Raw genomic sequence first — 22,368 nt, 5'->3', positions numbered from 1 at the left:
TGCTTAGCTATTAAATATAACTGCCCATTTGTGATTTAGCAAATCTATTGCAATAACCTTGAGAACGTGCCAAAAAACATTTCACACAGAAAACTCATCAGAAGTGAATTGTATATTGCCTACTACAGTGAAGGACAGGTCCAATGCAGGGGACAAAGACTCATATACACCAATCAAAGCCAGACTTGAACCTCACAGATGTACAAAAGCAAGTGAATTTACTGTACTTACATAGCACCTGTTGTCATTTCACACGCTGAACTAATTATGTAGACTGTTTAATTCATGCTAATCAAACCTGACGCTTGCAGATGGCTGATATATTATGAATGACCCGTTGTTGTTGTTTAGATCCAGAGTAAACCAGCTGGTGTGTGGGGGTAACTGTTACTGTAGGCTACTTGCTGTGACCTGTACTTAATTTGTTTTTTTCGCAAGTCCTCAACAGTACAGTATGTCCTTTGGGAATTCCCTTCCCCTGCCTGTTTGAAGCTCTGTAACGCCATCCACAGCTACCTCATCTGTCGACCACTCCCTCATCCACACACTCACAACCCGTATAGGGTATGAAAATGGCAGATTTGGTTACTGATACACACCTAAATTGAAATGCAGTGGGTGTACAGTAACGTGCTATACATGACGCAAGAGCTCAGGCTCTCCACTTTATAGCGCTCAGTGGGATTTAACTGACAGGCGTTCTAAACTTGTGCAGCCCGCGAAACAAGAAAATGCCCCCATCCCTCCCGCTAATTGGACTACTTTTGCAAAATATTTGTTGTCTAAGTGAGGGGAATGCTGTAAATTAAGAGGACTCAATGTATTCTGAAAGATGAGATGTTGAGGATTGTGACGAATTACTGCTTCGATATCATATAAGCAAACCACACACCCATGAATCCAAATGTGCACTTCACAATCCCATATCATAAAACATCTCATTTACAGTATCAACGTTGATGATCGACACGTTTGATGTACAGTTACAAAGATGACATAGTGTCAAAACCTGGGTTGTTCTGCACAGAATGAACCTCTGTTGATTGTAAAGACCATTCGCTGTAGAACACGTACCTGAATGCATGTTCGACACAAAAACAACAAGTGCGCTAGCTTCAGTTCCTCAACGGCACGGGCTCTTTTCTTGAGTCATAAAAGTGCACTGAAATGACTTAGGAACTGTGTTTACTCTGGAGAGGTGTGAGGTCACTTGGAACGTTTTACTTTTTTGTCTTATGTTTCACCTACCCCAGATTTTCCATGAATGTTCTTATTATGTTACTGAATGTATCCAGAGTGCTTTCAGAATTTTGCTATCTACAAATGCTGCGATAAGTACAGTAAATGTAAAATGCACGTAAAATCAACGGTGTAATGTGTGGATTCACTCGTGTGTCAGGTGAACTGTTGTGTCCTCACCTTTGGTCTGATCATTTCCCCGTAATCTCCAAACTCTTCCCTTTCAATGATCATGGTTATGCATATGCTTCTCTTATTTCTTCTGTTAGAAACATTTAAATGTGTCCCTATCCATGAAGGGTTAACAAATGATAATATGCTGTTTCATCCATCCACAATGCCTGCTGTTATAAAGGTTTTGTATAATTTCAGCTAGTGGTTTAGAAATTAGCGCTCGTGAGCCAAAAATGGGTCCCCGAAAACCTTTTTCCCCGCAATTCATAATATATATAATATTCTGAATTTTAATTCGCACAATATGTTGAGAATTTCTAAGAGCTTAAGATCCCTTTCAATCTCTTTAACACAGACCAATGTGCTGGGATGCATCCATCCAATCACCATTAGCTGTTGCATGACCACTTTGTCCTTTTAATCAAATAAGAGCTTGCTATTTGCTTCTACTAATAACTTTTCACTGGGGTATTTTGCCTTTCCTCTTTACATTGGGCAGGGGTTAGGTTTATATTAAACAGTTGAATTAGTTTAAAGAAAGGTTAATAACTCATTTAATAGTGCATTGATTGAGCTAACTATACAGAGATTGTGTCGTGGAATAAAGGTAGCAGGGCTAACACAAGACGAAAGATTGCAATCATTAACATTTAAAAGGTTTCATAATTGCGTGCACAAAATAAACTAATAATTGTGTAACCTACTTGAACCACAACTTTGTGATTCCATGCCAAGGGGTTAGGCTTCCCCACTTACCTTGTACTCCTGTCTGTGACATCCATTGCAAATCACTTTTTTCCTTTTTGTATGAAGTTTCTGAGTCTTCAGCAGCAGTTACTGTTTGATAAGACGTGACATTTCTGGAGGGAAATACTTCAATGATTTGTATACGACTCTTAACATTTTTCCCGGCGTGCATGAGTGATTAGGGAAGTGAAAAAAGTTAATATGGCAGCAGGGTGAACATTACATTCCATGAGCCACTCACCAGACAGCACATGACAAGCTGTGCAGAAATTGGGCAAAATGAGAGGAAACTTTTTAGCGAGGTGTGTTGCGTTGCAAATTGCATCTAATTCCCGACATAGTTCACTACTTTTGACCAGAGCCCTGTTCAATGCAGTGCTCTATGTACGGAATAGGTTGCCATTTGGGAGGAAGGCTTAATCAGTGGGGTTAAAAGGAGGGAAACACATGTTGAATATGACTTCCAAAATGACGCCCTGAGATTTGCCACCATCCTCGTCTTCGTTAACCTAATGCCTAACGTCTGCTGATAAGGAAATAATTAATGTTTTACAGATTTTTACAGCAAAATCCAGTTATAGATTTGCTCAGCAGAGAAATCTTTCAGGCACTGGACAAAATGGCATTTGAAAGAACATTAAAGGTCCAATGCAACGGTTTTAACCTCATTAACGAATCAATTCTGAGTTACAATTAAGTACCTTTTTGTGATTGTTTTCAATTAAAATGGTCAAAAAGAAACAAAATAGGTTCTATAAAGCAGCAAAAAAGGGTTCTGAATGGTTACAATCCTTTTTGAGGCCAAAGTGCCTTCCGAAAGTATTCATACCAATTCAAAATTGATTAAACTGTTTTTTCTCTCTCCCATCTACACACAATACCCCATAATGACAAAGTGAAAACATGTTTTTAGAAATGTTAGCTAATTTATTAAAAATGAAATACAGAAATATCTCATTACATAAGTATTTACAACCTGAGTCAATACTTTGTAGAATTACCTTTTGTAGCGATTACAGCTTTCTGGGTAGTCTCTAAGAGCTTTCCACACCTGGATTGTGCAACATTTGTCCATTATTCTTTTCAAAATTCTTCAAGCTCTATCAAATTGGTTGTTGATCAATGCTAGACAATGATTTTCAGATCTTGCCATAGATTCAAGTATACTGAACAGAAATATAAACGCAACATGTAAAGTGTTGGTCCCATGTTTCATGAGCTGAAATAAAATATCCCAGAAATGTTATATACACACAAAATGTATTTCTCTCACATTTTGTGCACAAATTTGATTACATCCCTGTTAAGTGAGCATTTTTCCTTTGCCAAGATAATCCATCCACAGGTGTGACTTTTAAGAAGCTGAATAAACAGCATTATTCTTACAGAGGTGCACCTTGTGCTGGGGACAATAAAAGGCCACTCTAAAATGTGCAGTTTTGTCACACAACGGATATGTCAAGTTTTGAGGGAGCGTGCAATTGGCATGCTGACTGCAGGAATGTCCACAAAAGCTGTTTAATGCTAATTTCTCTACCATAAACTGCATCCAACATTGTTTTAGAGAATTTGACAGTACGTCCAAACAGCCTCACAACCGCAGACCACGTGTAACCACACCAGCTCAGGACTTCCACATCTGGCTTCTTCACCACCCTGACAGCTGATGAAACTGAGGAGTATTTCTGTCTGTAATAACGCCCTTTTGTGGAGAAAAGTGAATTCTGATTGGCTGGGCCTGGCTCCCCAGTTTGTGGGCCTGGCTCCCCAGTGGGTGGGCCTGGCTCCCAAGTGGGTGGTCCTATGCCCAAGTCAACCAGCGTTTTTGTCTCAGCTCCTGCTTTTCCAAGTCTCTCTTTTTCTAGCCCTCCTGGTTTTGACCCTTGCCTGTCCTGACTCTGAGCCCGCCTGCCTGACTTGAGCCTGCCTGCCGTCCTGTACCTTTGCCCCACTTCTTTGGATTATCGACCCCTGTCTGCCTTGACCTGTCATTTGCCTGCCCCTGTTGCCGTAATAAACATTGTTACTTCAACAGTCTGCACTTGGGTCTTACCTGAAAAGTGATATAACGATTACAAGCAACCCATAACATGATGCAGTCACCATTATGCTTGAAAATATGGAGAGTGGTAGTCAGTAATGTGTTGTATTGGATTTTCCCCAAACATAACACTTTGTTCATTGCTTTGCCACATTTTTTGCAGTATTACTTTAGTGCCATGTTGCAAACAGGATACATGTTTTGGAATATTTGTATTTTGTACAGGGTTCTTTTCACTCTGTCAATTAGGTTAGTATTGTGGAGTAACTAGAATGTTGTGGATCCATCCTCAGTTTTCTGCTATCACTCATGGTTGCAAAACAATATCTGTGCGTAAACCACGCCCCAAAATATTCTAATTAACAGTCTCCCCTACATTTTAAGAAATAAATCATTTCTAAAAGTGCAAAAATTGTTTTGTGAACTGTAAAGAAGCATTGAAGAGCTCAAATGGTTATTTGAGTCATTATGGTTGCACACAGAACCATCACCTTTCCAAAAAGAACCCTTGAGGAACCCACATTTTTTGTGTGTAGTTTTATGTCCCTATAGGCCTAAAATCACTTTATATTCAAGGACACGCTGGGATTATCTGAATTGCATTATACCGGCACTTCTAATCTTTTGGGAATTGTGGGCCAGCTCCTCCATAAAAACAAAGTAGCCTATCGCTGGCCCAGAACCACACAACGACATAAAAAAGGTTGAACTAATACCCTGACTACACCGCTCACATCATGTGCGCGAGCGTTGCAAAATACATTTAGGAATCTATGTTATTCAATTATTGCACCCACACTGCTCGCGCGCGCCAACGAGCATCTGCATTGCCAAGGGCTAAAATAGAAGTCATTCCTATTTCTGACGCAGATCACGCTGCAAGTCCTGCCTTACCCATCTCCTCATTGGTTTATAGAAGCAGGTACCCAAGTGCCATCTCCTCATTGGTTCTACCCATGTGGGTGATTGAAAAACAAACTGTTTTGCCGGTTGTCGTGGTAATGCTATGAAAGTGTAGATGCCAATCCCCATATAAATTCAAAGATGAAAAAGCCTGGAAGGAGGAGAGATGACTAGAAACGATTCGGTTGACCGTTTTATGTGTGGATTAATTGTAGAGGACTTGTGCATTTCAGGTAAAATAACAACTCAAAGTTTATATCCCAGGACAAATTAGCTAGCAACAGCAAGCTAGCTAAATAGGACAAATTAGCTAGCAAGTGCAAGCTAACTAGCTAAATTGCCATACATGTTTAATGCTTTTCGACCTGTCCCCAAATTAATGTCATTGGTTCAGAGTTTGTTTTGATATTTTTACCTGCGTGTCGTGATCGCGTTCGGTGTAGGGGGACAAAATAAATGTATGCACGATAGCGCAGCCGGTTTGGGTTCCGTGTTAGCGGAATGACGGCGGGATCTTCATTGAATAGCAATGGGGAGTGGGTATTCATTTCCTGATTCCACTTTGTTCAAATTTATTTGCCGCTAGCCTTTGAATTTGTGAGTGACAGTAGCCTGTTTGAAATTGAGCAAATTGAAATTGTAAGGTCATGAAAAGTCATGGACATTAGTTTCATAATTGTCGTTAATGTAATTCATGAAAGTACACTTTTAAATATGATCAATAAAAAAAAGACATATTAGCCATTATTGGAATGATCCTTCAGTGCATGTCTGTAGTGCCAGTGTGAGTGGGCCGTTGCCCAAGAGAGAGGGACATTTCAGCAGCAGGTATACAATAATGACAGAGACTAACTAGATTAATTCAAAACATAATTTGTATCAGTTAACTATAGCTAATTTAATTTCGTTGTTGCCCTTCCACCGGCACTGTAGAGCCTAAATCAATCTGCACCGTTGGAAAGCTGGGCTTACAATCTATTAAACACTAGCCATCTAATTGTGACAACATTACAAGTATTCTAAGAACAGTCTACTTGACAAATAACTTGCTGTGCAAAGATCTACCCCGAAACAAGAATATTTGAAACTTAAATATACACGTCTAGTTAGATACCTTGCTTTGAAGTAACCTACCTTATCCATTTGATCCCTGATTTATTGAATGGGGGAATGATTTTATGAAGACAAAGTGTTTGGTTGTAATGTTGAAAAAGCCTGCACACCCAAGAGCTCTCCAGGTGGAGGGTTGATCACATCTTGACAACATGTGACTAACAACGCAGTTCTATGTGGGGGGGCCTTGATCAAGAGCACAACGGCATGAGGTGGTAGGTCTACATGGGATCAGACACATCAGATTTCCAGTGTCAATAATGCTTACTTTTTCATGCAGACTATAATAATAGTCATGAAAATTTGGTTAAAAGTAATGGAACATGTATATAAACCGAATAATCAGAGGTCTCTATAGCATAATGTAATTGTGAGTTCCGTCTTGGAAACTTTCGCTGAACACCGTCTTGGAAAAAGACAGCTCCTGCACTTCTTTCATCCCAAGTCAAGCACTGGTCTCATCCATCCTCCAAACCACACTCTCTCTCCGCATTACGACTGGTTGTTGCGTTGGGTCTTGCCACCTCTAACACTGGCAAGTTGGCTGGTAAACTCATGGGTACACTCGCAATGGCTGCCAGTTCTGACTTGACTGGGCACGTCCATTGTATTCTATTGATTTTATGTCTATGAGTATCTGCCTTTCGCAAATGTCAAAATATAATCGTGGTAAAAAGTAGATCCCAAAGCAAATGTCTACTGGTGAAAAGAGAAGACTAATGAGTCTACTTTTAGCTACTTTTTTTCTCAACAACTACACCACTGTTTTTCAAAGTAGCCTACACTATATATACAAAAGTATGTGGATACCCCTTCAAATTAGTGGATTCTGCTATTTCAGCCTCACCCGTTGCTGACAGGTGTATAAAATCGAGCACACAGCCATGCAATCTCCATAGACAAACATTGGCAGTAGCTTGGCCTTACTGAAGAGCTCAGTGACGTTCAACGTGTCACTGTCATAGGATGCCACCTTTCCAACAAGTCAGTTTGTCAAATTTCTGCCCTGTTAGAGCTGCCAACTGTAAGTGCTGTTATTGTGAAGTGGAAATGTCTAGGAGCAACAACGGCTCAGCCGTGAAGTGGTAGGCCAGACAAGCTCACAGGATGTGACCGCCGAGTGCTGAAGCACGTAGTGCGTAAAAATCGTCTGTCCTCGGGTTGCAACACCCACTACTGAGTTCCAAATTGCCTCTGGAAGCAACATCAGCACAATAGCTGTTCGTCGGGAGCTTCATGAAATGGGTTTCCATGGCCGAACAGCCCCACACAAGCCTAAGATCACCATGTGCAATACCAAGCGTCGGCTGGAGTGGTGTAAAGCTCGCCTCCATTGGACTCTGGAGCAGTGGAAACACGTTCTCTGGAGTGATGAATCATGCTTCACCATTTGGCAGTCTGACTGACAAATCTGGGTTTGGCGGATGCCAGGAGAATGCTACCTGCCCAAATACATTGTCAAGTTTGGTGGAGGAGGAATAATGGTCTGGGGTTCGGGCATAGTTCAAGTGAAGGTAAATCTTAACACTACAGCATACATTGACATTCTAGACGATTCTGTGCTTCCAACTTTGTGGCAACAGTTTGGGGAAGGCCCTTTCCTGTTCCAGCATGACAATGCCCCCGTGCACAAAGCGAGGTCCATACAGAAATAGTTTGTTGAGATCAGGGTGGAAGAACTTGACTGGCCTGCACAGAGCCCAGACCTCAACCCCATCGAACACCTTTTAGATGAACTGGAGCGCCGACTGCGATCCAGGCGTAATCGCCCAACATCAGTGCCCGACCTCACTAATGCTCTGGTGGTTGAATGGAAGGCCAATTTTATTTACAGACCCTGCTAAAAAAATCTAGATGTGTGCAAATCCTATAAATGCATCTGCTCAACTAGCCTATGCCACTACGCAATGCAATGTTCTATTATAAAGATGATTATAAATGCACTTTTGTTTAATTAGAATGCAGGTGAAATCTATTAAAACGCAGATTATTTTGGAGGGTCTGCATTTTGAGCTAAAGCTATTATCAAAAAAATTGTGCTAATTTAAAATGCTCCCTTAGTCACTTTATCCTGGTGCCGGGCCTGTTTCAGAGGGAGAAACAATGTGACTTCCTTTGTTTCCGTCTCTTTCTGGCTTTCTGAATTTCTACACTCTTAGAAAAAAGGGTTCCGAAAGGGTTCTTACCTATGGGGACAACCAAAGCACCCTTTCAGGTTCTAGACAGCACTAGGGGTCCATCACCCTGCAGCACCCCAACCCAACACACCCCACTTAGCTTTAAGATCTCAGAGAAACATGTATTAGTGGTTTTTGGTGTGTTACAGTGACAACCCACAGGATGTCAGACCCAACAGGGATTGCATAAATAGCTAGGGATTGCCTAATAGGTATCTCCCCTGACGTGAGCATGTTTTCAAATAAAAACTCCTTTAGTCGTACTGTATTCCATATAAGGCATCCAGACCTTATGAAAGTTGCCCAGTATACCCTTAATCTTGTAATAATTCAAATCTAGTGATACATAACTTGACATTGTGGGAGGATATTGAGATAAAAGACCATTCTCTTTGCCAGTATTCAGCCAGCCGTCACAAGACCATAACATATGCAAATATGTCCCCTTTTGTGTTTTACACCTCCAGCAGAGGAATGACATTTCTGAGTGCATGTAATTCAGTTTCATTGGCATATAGTACTTCTATGGATGACCTTAAACTGCAGTAATTTAAGTCTGAGATTACATGAACATGACAGGGCATTCAAACATATATGTATCCATTCATCTTCATCGATAGGTTCGACCAGGTCTTCCTCACATTTTTGTTTTACATGTTTTGTGTCATCGAAAATCAACCCTTGATACAGTTTGGATATCACCTCCGTCACAGACTGGTCTTCCCTGGCTGCTTGACCCTACTGAGACCCCTTTCACCATCTGATCCTCCTAAAATGAGGCATGACAAAGAATTACCTCGGTGTACATTAATACATTATATTATCCAAGAATAGAATCAATGGTTCAATAATTGAAATGACCATTATTCCCAGATCCCAGACTGTAGCTTTAAGCTGCTGTACTGTATCTACTGTAGGTCGACCAATCAATTCAAGATGGAACTTTGTATCATTCACTGATATTGTTAGTAAACCTACAAAATGAGATCCGTAGACCGGTCTTCCCTGGCTGCCTGACCCTGCTGGGACCCCTGCCACCATCTGCTCTTGCTAAGACATGAGTAGCATAGTGTTGTGTACTGACTGCACTAGAGGGCTGCATTCCTGTGGGATGACTGCTGGACCTGCAGGTCCCAACAGAGATCATTGCGGCGCGGTCTGCATTTTTCATGTTGTGGCAGGAGGTGGCGGTCAGACAGACGATTTAGGGATGAAAAATGTTTTGTTCTCCCACAGATTATTTGGAAACGGTCCTCTTTCTGAATTGTATGAGTTAGCCTAAATATATTATTAAAATAACATATATTTTGCATTATTCACACCCTCAGAATTTGCTGCATCAACTTCAGTAGCCTACCTCTCCTAGTTGGGCGTGAGAGTTCAACTGTGCAGGGTCTTCTATCCAGAACTCTCATAGTTGTTAGGAATGTCCTCCTTCTAACTAGAACTCTGTGATGGTTGTTACTTGTTATACACTGGAGTTACTATATTCATAACAATGAAAAAAAAGAACAACCCTCATGAAATTACCTTGACTTTTACTTTGCCATCAAATAAAAATAGTTGAAGGCCAGGATCTCATATGTGTACGACATTTCAGGTACTGTAATTTGTTATATCTACAGTACCAGTCAAAAGTTTGGACACACCTACTCATTCAAGTTTCTTCTTTTTTTTACTATTTACTACATTGTAGAATAATAGTGAAGAGATGAACACTATGAAATAGCACATATGGAATCATGTAATAAACAAAAAAGTGTTAAACAAATCAAAATATATTTAATATTTAGATTCTTCAAAGTAGCCACCATTGGCCTTGATGACAGCTATGCACACTCTTGGCATTCTCTCAACCATCTTCACCTGGAATGCTTTTCCAAAAATCTTAAAGGAGTTCCCACATATGCTGAGCATTTGTTGGCTGTTTTTCCTTCACTCTGTGGTCCAACTCATCCCAAACCATCTCAATTGGGTTGAGGTTTGGGGATTGTAGGGTCCAGGTCATCTGATGCAGCACTCCATCCCTCTCCTTCTTGGTCAATAGCCCTTACACAGCCTGGATGCGTGTGTTGGGTCATTGTCCTGTCTAAAAACATGTGATATTCCCACTAAGCGCAAACCAGATGGGATGGCGTATCGCTACAGAATGCTGTGGTAGCCATGCTGGTTAACCCTCCTGTTGTGTTCGTTTCATGTTAATTAATTCTGTGTTCCCGGTCCAAAATGACCGCCCCATTATAGCTGATTATAAATCAGTAATAATCCATATATTATCACCTAAGATCTTGTTAGATCTTTTTATCAACTTAACCTTCCTGTTGTGTTCCGGTCGAATTGGACGGATTTACAAGTTTTCTCTCTGAAAAATGTAGTTCATTTAATCTGATTGTCATAAGGTTCCATGACTTTGTCCACACAGGGCATCTGAACACACAAAATGTATTTTGATGATTTTCATTACATTTTACATTTACATTACATTTAGGTCATTTAGCAGACGCTCTTATCCAGAGCGACTTACAGTAGTGAATGCATACATTTCATACATGGCTCCCCGTGGGAATCGAACCCACAACCCTGGCATTGCAAACACCATGTGTTGCAAACACCATGCTCTACCAACTGAGCTACAGGGTGTTTTCTTTTACTTTTGTACACCTGTGGTGTTCCCGGTCAAAAATGACCGGTCATTAGAAATGAATGGGTGGGACTACAATTAGTGTATAAAACTGAGTTCAATGCACATGCCCATTCATCAGATGGACACACTTCCTCTCCCAGACCCCCACATGCATGTGTGTTTGCATACACGCGCACACACACGCACGCTCGCACGCACGCACGCACACACGCACACACGCACACACGCACACACACACACACACACACACACACACACACACACACACACACACACACACACACACCCACACACACCCACTCTCCTTCTTGGCTTCCATGGCAACCCCCATGAGAACTTTTCCCCAATAGAATCTTTCCCCCACGGGAACCACACCTGTTGGCATTCTCACAAACAATCGCAACATTGTTTCAATAATATATATAACTTTTCTCGCAGCTCTGGTATATAAAGCTTTTTTAGGCCTTGCTCACAATTCATTCTGTGGCAGCACAATTACCAAACAATATAGTGTACGTGAGGCTCTTAAAATCATATCTTTGAAATTTTGAAAGGACAGATGTCCACCGGTCTAATGTCCATTACTCGTGTTATGTGGCCCAAGCAAGTCTCTTCTTCTCATTGGTGTCCTTTAGTAGTGGTTTCTTTGCAGCAATTAGACCATGAAGGCCTGATTCACACAGTCTCCTCTGAACAGTTGATGTTGAGATGTGTCTGTTACTTGAACTCTGTGAAGCATTTATTTGGGCTGCAATTTCTGAGGCTGGTAACTCTAATGACGTTATCCTCTGCAGCAGTAACTCTGGGTCTTCCTTTGATGTAGTGGTCCTCATGAGAGCCACATTCATCATAGCGCTTGATGGTTTTTGCGACTGCACTTGAAGACACTTTCGAAGTTCTCAAAACGCATTGACTGACCTTCATGTCTTGAAATAATGATGAACTGTCATTTCTCTTTGCTTACTTGAGCTGTTATTGCCATAATATAGACTTGGTCGATTAACAAATAGGGCTATCTTCTGTATACCAACGCTACCTTGTCACAACACAACTGATTGGCTCAAACACGTTTAGAAGGAAAGAAATTCCACAAATTAACTTTTAGCAAGGCACACCTGTTAATTGAAATGCATTCCAGGTGACTATCTTATGATGCTGGTTGAGAGAATGCCAAGAGTGTGCAAAGCTGTCATCAAGGCAAGGGTGGCTACTTTGAAGAATCTCAAATGTAAAATAAACATTTTTTTATTTGTTTAACACTTTTTTGTTTACGACATGATTCCATATGTGCTATCTCATTGTTTTGATGTCTTCGCTATTATTCTACAATGTAGAAAATAGTAAAAATAAAGAAAAACCCTGGAATGAGTAGGTGTGTCCTAACTTTTGACTGGTACTGTATATATATGTTTTTATCCCCAATTTCAATTACGATCTTGTCGCATCACTTCAACTCCACAACAGGCTCGGGAGAGGCTAAGGTTGAATCATGCGTCCTTCGAAACATGATCCGCCAAACTGCGCTGCTTAACACCTGCCTGCTAGCTGCAATAATGTATCTGAGGAAACACTGTTCAACTGACAATCGAGGTCAACCTGCAGGCACCCAGCCTCCCACAAGGAGTCGCTAGAGCTTGATGAGCCAAGTAAAGCCCCCCCAGCCAAACCCTCCCCTAACAAAGCTGGGCCAATTGTGCACTGCCCTATAAGACTCCCGGTCACGGCCGGTTGTGATACAGCCTAGGATCGAACCCAGGTCTGTAGTGACGCCTCAAGTACTGCGATGCCGTGCCTTAGACCGCTGCACCACTTGGGAGGCCCTCAGGTACTGTAATTTTAACCATGCTGAGATATTGCATTTAGTTCAAATGGAACTTTTTCCTATTATCTGAAAAGGTTTGGAGAGGTTTGTGTTTTACCTCATGATGGCTTCCCTCTTCCTGGCCTTTCTGTGCCAATTACAGCAATGAACCACCGGACGTAGGTGACTTACAGAACCTCTCATACCAGAAAGCCTGACAATCCAGAGAAAACGGTGGAAAACAGCAGGATTAGCTGACCTTTTAGACCCAGTAAGTGACTGAGTGAGTAGACTACTGCTGTGGAAATAAAAATAAGGCAACAGATCAAAGACATTGAAAAGTGTATAAACATTTTGAGATTTGGCATAGGGGCCGAGGAGGGTAACACAGTTTATAATAGTGATTTATAAAATATACAACAAAAACATTTGACAAGACCATTCTTAGCAGGATAGTGTTAAGCAGGATGTAATTAAGGCACTGGATCAAGGATATTGGAAAGTGTAAACATGATCGAAGTTTGCCATGGGCCTGGGAGCCAAACCACAAATATTGGTAGTCTAACAAAAGCAAACAGAAAACAACGTTTGGCAAGGCCATTCACTGCAGGAAAGAATTTGTTGATACATGCTCACTTCAATGAATCATCATCACAAAACCTCAACAACAAAGGAAAAATCACACCAATAAATCTGAAAGTCCTTGGCATTCTGCTTCTGCTTACTTGTAGTCTTCTGGCTAATTATGTTAGCATAGAACTGAAGGACTCCTGTGGAGAGAGCTGACTTGTGATTAGCCTCATTAACAAACATCTCTGGTAGCTCCAGTCCAGGGATTAGAAAGTGAAAAAAACTGAAAGACAAAAAATTCAGTCTTCATATCACCAGCTAGCTTCACGTTCCTAGAGAGAGGGAGGGAGAGAGAGCAAGAGAGAGAGGGGATGAGATAGGGAGGAAAGAAGAGAGAGGGAGAGAGCAGGAGCTGGTTAGACTATGTTATGTCTACCCCTGAGTCCAGGTTGATCTTCTTCAGCATTTTGCTGTGTCTTAGACACTGGTAATGTCTCTCTGAAATAGGTGTGAAGAGAGTGGAGTAAGGATTAATTTATCCTCCTGTCACACATCTCTCTCTATATATACACTATCGTTCAAAAGTTTATGGTCACTTAGAAATGTCCTTGTTTTTGAAAGACAAGCACATTTTTTGTCCATTAAAATAACATCAACTGATCAGAAATACAGTGTAGACTTTGTTAATGTTGTAAATGACTATTATGGAATAGCTACATACAGTAGGCGTACAGAGGCCCATTATCAGCAACCATCACTCCTGTGTTCCAATGGCACGTTGTGTTAGCTAATCCAAGTTTTATCATTTAAAAGGCTAATTGATCATTAGAAAACACTTTTGCAATTATGTTACCGCGACCGAGAGACTCATGGGGCGGCGCACAATTGGTCCAGCGTCGTCCGTGTTAGGGGAGGGTTTGGCCAGCAGGGATGTCCTTGTCCCGTCGCGCTCTAGCGACTCCTGTGGCAGGCCGGGCACAGTGCACTCTGACACAGTCGCCAGGTATACAGTGTTTCCCCCGACACATTTGTGCGGCTGGCTTCCGGGTTAAGTGGGCATTGTGTCAAGAAGCAGCGCGGCTTGGTTGGGTTGTGTTTCGGAGGACACACGGATCTCGACCTTCGCCTCTCCTGAGTCTGCATGGTAGTTGCAGCAATGAGACACAACTGTAACTACCAATTAGATTCGGGAGAAAAAGGGGTAAAATGTGTGATTAATCATTCCAGAGTCCTTAGCCCATACTCTATGTTTTACTATTTGGTTTCCTCAAACTATCCCAAAGACAACTCTCAAGTTAATCTTAGAGCCTACTTCCCAATTCCCTCAAAACGTCAATGAAATATCAAAACAATACACAATAGACACTGTATATGTCTCTATATTCAAGTGAGATTTCAATTTGTCCCACATTGTGACGCTTGACCTCCAGCGTCTGCAGTATAAAACAAGAGAAGATACAGTGGAATAAAATGCTTAAATTTAAGGATATGGCATTCACAGGATGATTTCCCTGGTTTTCTCCCTTGAACTTTGCTACAGTCTCTTTCATGGCTTTATGCAGCCAACAGCAGTCTCTTCTTCTTGATGCCCTGCTCTCTATGTTCGCTGTTCTGTGCATTTTACTGTGTGCATATGAAATAAAATTCAGCATCTCTTCAAGTGAGCCTCCATAATCCCAAAGTACATTATCGGAACGCTGCAGTGAGACATGCAAAACGACAGCAGTGAATATTGTATGCTTTATCTAGTTCCCCTCGCTGGCCTCCCTCTTCCCTCACTCTTCCAGTCATACTTAACCTACTTCTACCCCGCGATCCTCCTGCTTATGAAGATTCCATTAACACTTACATTCGGTTTAAAGTTCGAGGGCACATCAAAGTCCTATTGCTGTTGGTTTTATGTTACCTGGGCTAATTTAAAAAGTGATGAAGGTACGAAATAAAAAAAGTGGAAATGAAGACACTTTTAGAGGTGGGATTTTATGACAGTTCATCTCAGACTGACACAGCTTTAAGGCTTCTTGTTGACAGGTGTTGACAGGCGTTACACTTGAAATCCTTTTAAAAATAATTATGCAGATTTACCCACTAATTTGCCCACATAAAGGACCATGAGGTATTTCATATCACTCTTTAAAGTTTTAGAAGCTAACTGTAAATATTGTATTGCCTTCTGCGAGCAGCCAGTTTAGTACAAAGTGTAACAAACAGAAAACTACCCTAATAAAACAGTCACAAGTCCTATTTCGTCTATAATGGTAGAGACTGACACAGTAACAACACTGAGCACAAGGGCATTTCATCATGTACAAAGAGTGAAATTGAATCTTTGTCTATAGACCTCAAACTGATTTTTTATAACTTTAATTTTCCCCCAATGGGCTTAGCTCTTCCCATGCTAGAAACTTTGATTATATTTTGATTTGCAAAAGGCAGAAGCCTAATTCTGTTTAGAGGCTAAATAAACAACCATACGTAATAGAACATTGGCATTTGTAGAATAACATTTTTACTTTGTTGTGCAACTCCAACCCATCAAGGTGAGGCTAAGAAACATGGAGCGGAGTTAATTATGTCTCCAAGACACTCTAAAGTCTCTCTGTGTTGAGGGTTAAACTCATGATTTGGATAATCGTGACATGTTTGACATCACCCTCCTGTAGATGCTAAGGACTGGCTATTCAGTACTCAATTTATATGACACCTGGTATGTCTCTGTGGTGACTGGTTTAGTCATTATGCCCCATATTCACATGTAACTGTACATATGACACATGACATGTTAAACGTTTTCTCATGTGGTTCTCTGTTACATGAGATGTAAAAAAAAAAATCAAAAGGTTAATACCAAAAACTGACTGCTGTTAGGGCAGTTTGGGCAAATGCCAGATGAGATCGTTCATTTTTAGCCCAGTGGGCCTTTCTAAATTTGAGTTTTGACAGAAGGTTGATTATTTTTTGCTATTAGAACATACATACATACTTTATTAATCCCAGATGAATAATGTTTTAGTCAATCAAGCATTAATTTAGTCACAAAGACAACCTTTAACTATATACGTAGTAAAAACAGCAGTACAGTAGAAAAGCAACAATAATCAAGTCAATTGAATAGAAGTACAGTGCCTAGTGAAAGTCTACACACCACTTGCACAGTTGTCATTTTCTTCTGCCTAAACTACAACTGAATCTAAAAATGGATTCAATTGTATTTTTGTTCATACTGACATACACAAGTTGCTTCACATTTGCAAATGTGAAAGAAAAAAGTATAGGATATTTTATGAATTAATAAAAAGATATATAGACAGTGCCTTCGGAAAGTATTCAGACCCTTTGACTTTTTTGACATTTTGTTAATTTACAGCCTTATTCAAAAATGTATTAAATTGTTTTTTTTCTCTCATCATCCACACAATACCCCATAATGACAAAGCAAAAACAGGTTTTTATAAACTCCGGGCTCTGGCTGGGCAACTAAAGGACATTCAGAGACTTGTTTCAAAGCCACTCCTGCGTTGTCTTGGCAGCGTGCTTATGGTTGTTGTCCTGTTGGAAGGTGAACCTTCGCCCCAGTCTGAGGTCCTGAGCGCACTGGAGCAGGTTTTCATCAAGGATCTCTCTGTACTTTGCTCCGTTCATCTTTGCCTTGATTCTGACGAGTCTCCCAGTCCCTGCCGCTGAAAAACGCCCCCATAGCATGATGCTGCAACAACAATGCTTCACCATAAGGACGGTGCCAGGTTTCCTCCAGACGTGATGCTTGGCATTCAGGCCAAAGAGTTCGATCTCGTTTTCATCAGACCAGATAATCTTGTTTCTCATGGTCTGAGAGTCTTTTGGTGCCTTTTGGCAAACTCCAAGCGGGCTTTCATGTGCCTTTTACTGAGAGGTGGCTTCCGTCTGGCCACTCCACCATAAAGGCCTGATTGATGGAGTGCTGCAGAGATGGTTGTCCTTCTGCAAGGTTCCCCCATCTCCACAGAGGACCTCTAGAGCTCTGTCAGTGTGACCATCGGGTTCTTGGTCCCTACCCTGACCCAGGCCCTTCTCCCTTGATTGCTCAGTTTGGCCGGGCAGCCAGCTCTACGAAGAGTCTTGGTGGTTCCAAACTTCTTCCATTTAAGAATGATGGAGGCCACTGTGTTCTTGGGGACCTTCAATGCTGAAAAAATGTTTTGGTACTCCTCCCCAGATCTGTGCCTTGACACAATCCTGTCTACGGACAATTCCTTCAATTCCTTCAATTCCTTCAACCTCATGGATTGGTTTTTGCTTTGACATACACTGTCAACTGTGGGACCTTATATAAACAGGTGTGTGCCTTTCCAAATCATGTCCAATCAATTGAATTTACCACAGGTGGACTCAAATCAAGTTGTAGAAACATCTCAAGGATGATCAATGGAAACAGGATGCACCTGAGCTCAATTTCAAGTCTAATTGAATAGAGTCTGAATACTTATGTAAATAAGGTGTTTCTGTTTTTATTGTTAATACATTTGCAAAAATACAATTTTAAAACTGTTTTCGCTTTGTCATTATGGGGTATTGTGCATAGATTTGCTAGGATTGTTATATTTTATATACATTTTAGGAATAAGGCTGTAATGTAACAAAATGTGGAAAAAGTCAAGGGGTCTGAATACTTTCCGAAGGCACTGTATATATGAAGATGTCTTGAATGTGTACAGCATGTCTTCACACCCCACAGTTAATACTTGGTGGAAGCAGCTTTGGCAGCATTTACAGCTGTAAATCATTTTGAATAAGATTCTAAAATGTGTATATCATAGTATATCCATTGTTTTTGTCAACATTTCTTAAGCTCAGTAAATTTGGTGAGGAATCATTGATTGTCCTTCTGAAAAATAAAACTATTCCAGGGTTAGATATTCAGAAGACTGAGGCAGGTTTTCCTCTGACTTTTTGCCTGGGCACTGCTCCTTTCATATTTATTTTGATCCTGATAAACTCTACAGTCCCTGCCGGTGACAAGCATACCCATAACATGCTGCCACTGCAATACTGGAAAATACATAAGGTTTAACTCTGTGATGTGTTGTATTGATTTGACCAAAACCTGATGTTTTGCAGTATTGCAGTATTATTTAAGGACCTTGTTGCAAACATAGTGGATGATTTGAAATATATGTTTTAACACTGGCTACCTTCTTTTCACTTTGTTGTACAAGTCAGTAATGTGGAGTGAATGCAATGTTGTGAAACGCTGTATTTGCAAGCACTTTGGTTTTAGAAGTGGGGAAGACATAACTATTTGTTTTAAAACACTCCAAACAGCCTACCCGACCGCTCAGAGCACAAGGTTGCCTCGTTTTGAATCACATTCCAATGATAAAACTGGAGGGGACAAAAATACAATTTCAGAATATGGGGGGGGGGGGACATTTCCCCCTGTCCCCAGTGAAATTTGCATCATTTGGGTGTGCGTGTCATCGACAGGGACTGGGGAGTTTGTCAGAATCAAAATAGGAAAACCTGCTTCAGTCTTCTGAATACCTAACCGTGAGATAGAGTTCAAATTTTCAGCTTGAAAATTACACACATTTTTATGCTTAAGATACACCAGAATGGCTTTCCAAGAAGTGTTGAGTGTTCCCGAGGGGCTCAGTCTCACATTTGCTTGAAAATCAGTAACAGAGGTTTAAATATTGCTGTCCATCAATGATTACCAAACAAATTCAAAATGATTTACATGTCTAAATGGCTGTAAGGTGCTTCCACCAAGACACCTTCGCTTTTTATTTTGTATTGCTTTACAAAATGTTCTATACTTTTTATTTTATTTCAGAAATTTGGATCAGTCGGGAAAAGAAAAACACTTTTTAGATTAACTTTTAAGGCAGCAACTGTGCAAGGGGTGTGTAGACTTTACCCTACCCTCTTAGAAATAAGGGTACGGTATTGTTCCCTATAGTGATATGCAGTTTGCGAACGATTCGTTCCAACTGACTATTTTTACTGACTCAAGAGTCATGATTAGTTTTTCTGAGTGACTCATTAATTTTGCCGTTCGTTTGACCTGCTGGCCGCGATGACTACAGCACTAAAGCACGCTCCTCCGGCTCAGTGGCTCTGGAGACGTGCTCCGACCAACAACTGTAAAATAGATCATGCTGCAGACAGCAATAACAGCATAGAGATGAAAAACATATTTAGACCTGGTAATAGATTGCATGGTGCAAGAATAAATGCAATTAATTGATTATTGAACGTTATGATGGACACAGTATTGTTGAACCAAAACATACACACAGTTTCTGCTAAAAAAACTCAAACTCGAGAACGAATCGTTTGGGGTGCTGCAGTTCGCAAACGATAGTGCTTTTCACACTCACTGCAATCAAGCAATGTATTCTGCCAAGAGTCATTCACAATCTAGTCTGATTACGGCCACAACTAGACCTTGTTTCAAATGTATTAACAAATAATCGTATTTGTATGCCTAGAAATCAACACATGTACATTACAAACTTTACAAGTCAAAATTCAAAAGGCACTCGCACATCTGAGCTATATTTTATGCAGGTGCATGGTAACAGTTGAATAAAATGAGAAAAAATAAGAAACCCACAGTGTTCTTGAAAGTATCACTGCTCTTTAACAAGCTTTATATTTCGGCCTCAAGGCCTTCGTCAGAGCTTTTGTGAGTTTGTTTATTAAATTAGCACCCTTATGTAGACATAGCCCCATTCCACGCATCGAATGGGTTTGGAGTCGAGGGAAAACAAGTAAGTTCTACCAAATATAACAATGTCTATTTCATAAATATTCTAGTAAAGTGTGTACATAAAACGTATTAAACACGTCTGTAAAACTACAATGAGTACATCAACCTACCAAGCAAGTTTTCATAAATCATTGGGTACAGAGCAAGAAACACGTCAGAGTAATCTGAAATTGGGACATTAATTCATATTCACATTTACAACATAACATACAGAGGCATTTCATCATTAAGACCTTTAGGGAATAATGTCTGGGGGGGGTGAAAATCCCAAAACATTCTCTTTTGCTCAGAGTTTCATTTATATCACCTCCCCTGTCTGATATCTTAACTTTCTCTATGCCACAAAATCTAAAATTAGAAATGTCATGTTTGAGGCCATTAAAATGTACTGCGACTGGATAATCACTGTCGTTTTTCCTGATTGAACTTTCGCTAATTCTCTGTTTGAGAGAACTCAAGGTTTTACCTACATAACACAGCCCACATGGACATTTAATCATGTAGATAACATGGGTGGTGGAGCACGTAATAATGTGATTTATTTGGAACCGTTTTCCTGTATGTGGGTGGCAGAAATATTCACACTTCATTCTCTATGCTCAACCTCTGCACGTATAGCTACCATTCGGAAGAGGGCGTAAAAGAGCCTGGCTGATTTTCTTTTGTGGCTGGCAGTTGGCATGGACCAATTATCGCGTATATTGCGATCTCTCCTATATACATTAACTGTTGAATTGATAAATTCAGTTGACAAAGCTGGGTCCAATGATAAAACATGCCAGTGTTTCTTGACAGCATCTCCCACTCTCCGCGAGTTCAAAGTATATGTGGTGGTGAACATTAGTCTAGTGGGTCTTTTTTGTAGCAGTTCATGTCGTGTTTTCCCCAATGCCAAATGAAGAGCTTCATCCACATATTGTGGAGAGTAGCCTCTTAGAAACATATTGCGCATCTCCGCTGCTTTTTCTATTTAATCCTCTGTGGAGGAAACAATGGCTTCTTGGAAAACCAATTTTTATGGCTCAGGGTTGAAGCTGTCCCCCTGTAAGTGGAGTATTTCTGTCTGTTTCTTTTCTACACAGAATTGTAAACAGGCTTCCATTTGATTTCTCAATCCACATATCGAGGTAATGAATACGTTTAGTGTCACATTTAATAGTGAATTGTGGTCAAATCTCAGTCACAAAGGGCATCTCCAATTATCCCCTTATGGTGAATGACATGTGAACGAGGGCTTTGTAGTATAATTATTATTTTGTGTTTCGCAGGTTGGGTGTCCTGCATGCTCTGGGCATTACTGACTCAAATTAACGAAATTAGATATTTTTACTGAATGAGTGGAAAATATCTGAGTCAGTAAAAATAGCAGAACTTCCTATCACGAGTCCCCTGGGGTAAAAAAATATCAAAATACACATAATGTACCATCAGAGTACACATAATGATCTCATATCGTACTGATTGGCAGGGTTGGGTAGGTTGCTTTCTAAATGTAAACGATTACGGTTACTAGTTACCTGTCCAAAATTGTAATCAGTAATGTAACTTTTGGATAAACCAAACTCAGTAACGTAATCTGATTAATTTTTAGATTACTTTCCGAGGCATTCAAAGAAGACAAAAATGTATATTACCAATTGAACAACATCTATTGCAGGATAAATCAATGTCAGGGTTTACATAGTTGGCCATAAATGGATGTTGGACTTTACTTTATGGGTTTATTATGTAGGCTTTTTAAGCCCCTTGTTTTCTACTAAAGATAATAATAGGATTAGGATTTATATTAAAAACCAAGTCTCTCAGATTTCCAGTCTGTTACGTTCGTTGAGGGAAGAATTAGACCAAGGTGCAGCGTGGTAAGCGTACATCTTTCTTTATTAGATGAACACCAACAAAACAACAAAATACAAAACCGAATGTAACGTTCTGCAGGGCTAGACAGCACAATGCAAAAAAGATCCCACAATCTCAAGTGGGAAAAAGGGCTGCCTAAGTATGATCCCCAATCAGAGACAACGATAAACAGCTGCCTCTGATTGGGAACCATACTAGGCCAACAAAGAAATATAAACATAGATTTGCCCACCCAAGTCACACCCTGACCTAACCAAATAGAGAATAAAACAAACTCTCTAAGGTCAGGGCGTGACAGTACCCCCCCATCCCAAAGGTGCGGACTCCGGCCGCATACCTGAACCTATAGGG

The sequence above is a fragment of the Salmo trutta genome, chromosome 23 (assembly GCF_901001165.1).
Source record: "Salmo trutta chromosome 23, fSalTru1.1, whole genome shotgun sequence".
NCBI lineage: Eukaryota > Metazoa > Chordata > Actinopteri > Salmoniformes > Salmonidae > Salmo > Salmo trutta.
The sequence above is the reverse complement of the archived record's forward strand: the minus strand, read 5'-3'. Positions refer to the sequence as shown.